At 34.9% G+C, this 2,427-nt stretch overlaps 1 pseudogene; it reads left to right on the top strand.

The window, feature by feature from the left end:
- The first annotated feature begins 1,588 nt into the window (after positions 1 to 1,588).
- On the top strand, positions 1,589 to 2,111 carry LOC122750284 (annotated as a pseudogene).
- Positions 2,112 to 2,427: the final 316 nt, after the last annotated feature.

Raw genomic sequence — 2,427 nt, forward strand, 5'->3', positions numbered from 1 at the left:
TATCAATAGATGCAGAAAAAAAACTTTTTTAAATAAAATACACACATTCCTATTAAAAACAGCTGGAAAGCATAGGAATAAATAGAGCTTTCTTTAAATTGATAAGTAGTATTGATCTAAAATCATCAGCAGGTATTTTCATAAGGGTGATAGCTAGAAGCCCTCCCAATAAGATCAGCCATGAAGCAATGATGCCCATTATCACCACTATTATTCAATATTGTACTAGAAATGTTAGCTATACCAATAAGAGAAGGAAAAAAAAGGAATTGCGATAGGCATTGAGGAAACAAAACTATCACTTTTTGGACATGATATGATGGTGTACTCAGAGATACTAGATAATAAACTAAAAATTAGGTGAAATAATTTAAAACTTCATAAAATTTCCAGGATAGAAAGTAAAACCATATAAATCATCAGAATTTCTATATATTACCAACAAAGTCCATCAACTAGAGACAAAAGTTAAATTCCATTTAAAATAAACTGTAGAAAATATATAATACTTGGGAGTCTCCCTGCAAAGATAAACTTGGGAACTATATGACCACAATTACAATTACAAAACTTTTTTTCACACAAATAAATAAAGGCAGTCTTAAACAATCAGAAATGTGCTAATTGCTCATGGGTAGGCTGAGCCAATATAATAACCATGAGAATTCTACCTAAATTGCTTTATTTATTCAGTGTCATAACAAACTAACAAACATTATTTTTCTAGTGCTAAAACAAACAAACAAAATTCATTTGGAAGAATAAAAGGTCAAGAATATCAAGGGAATCAATAAAAAAATGTGAAGACGGTAGCTGAGGCATACAAAATCTCAATCTGTATTACAAATTGGTAATTAGCAGAACAGTCTGGTACTGGCTAAGAAACAGAGTGGTAGACAAGTGGAATAGATTAGATAGACAATACACAGTAATAAATGACCATGATAATCTGTTGTTTGATAAACACAAATATCCAAGCTTTTGGGACAAGAACTCACTATTTGACAAAAATTGCTGGGGAAAAATGGAAAGCAGTTTGGCAGAAATTAAACATAGAACAACATCTCACTCCATGTACTAAGATAAAGTCAAAATGGGTACATGATTTAGACATAAAGTGTGATATTATAAGCAAATTAGGGGAATATGGAATATAGTAATTGTCAGATGTATGGATAAGGGAAAAATTTGTGGTGAAACAAGAGATAAAGAGCAATACAGGAAGTAAAATGAATAATTTTGATTACATTTAATTAAAAAGGTTTTGCACAAAGAAATCCTATGGAGCCAAGATTAGAGGAAAAGCAAAAAAACTAGGGAAAATTTTTTCTGCAAGTTTCTCTGATAAAGGCCTCATTTCTCAAATATATGGAGAACAGAGTCAAATTTATAAGAATACAAGTCATTTCCTAGTTGATAAATGATCAAAAGATATAAATAGGTGCTTTTTAGAAGAAGAAATCAAAGCTATCTATACTCACATGAAAAAAAAAAATGCTTGAAATGACTATTCATTAGAGAAATGCAAATTGGCATGCCAGAACATTACTTCCTTTTTGGGGGTTGGCAGGAGTGAGGTGGCAGCACCATGAAGTCCTCGGGCACCCTGAGAGAGTATAAGGTACTTGGACGATGCCTGCCTACTCCCAATTGTCCAGTGCCACCTCTTTATTCGGATCTTTGCTCCTAATCATGTTGTAGCAAAGTCCCGATTCTGGTACTTTGTTTCCCAACTGAAAAAGATGAAGAAGTCTTCTGAAGAAATTGTGTCCTGTGGACAGGTCTTTGAAAAGACCCCCCTTCAGGTGAAAAACTTTGGCATCTGGCTGAGCTACGATTCCAGGAGTGGGACCCACAACATGTACAGGGAGTAAAGGGACCTGACCACTGCTGCTGCTGTCACTCAGTGCTACTGAGATATTGGGGCCCATCACCGTGCTCGGGCCCCCTCCATCTAGATTACGAAAGTGGAAGAAATTCTTGCCAGCAAGTGCTTCTGGCCTGCAGTCAAGCAGTTTAACGACTCCAAAATCAAGTTCCTGCTGCCCTGAAGAGTCCTGCAGTGCCAGCACAAGCCATGCTTCACTACCAAGAGGCCCAACATCTTCTGAGTGGAAAGTTGAGGAGGCCCATTCATCTGTTTAAATAAATTTCCCAATTGGAGGAATGCAAATTAAAACAATTCTGAGATAACAACTCTCACCTATCAGATTGAATAGTGTGACAAATAGTATGATAAAAAATTCAATGAAGAGTCTGAAGCATTGATTACAAATTAATTGGAAACTAAATAATTTAGTCATAATGAATAAATGAGTCAAAAAACAGATCATAGAAATTCTAATGTCAATAAAGATAATTGCAATAATGAGACAACATACCAAAATTTGAGGGCTGAAGCCAACGTAGTAGAAGAAAATGTATATC

The sequence above is a fragment of the Dromiciops gliroides genome, chromosome 1 (genome assembly GCF_019393635.1).
Source record: "Dromiciops gliroides isolate mDroGli1 chromosome 1, mDroGli1.pri, whole genome shotgun sequence".
NCBI classification, from domain to species: Eukaryota; Metazoa; Chordata; class Mammalia; order Microbiotheria; family Microbiotheriidae; genus Dromiciops; species Dromiciops gliroides.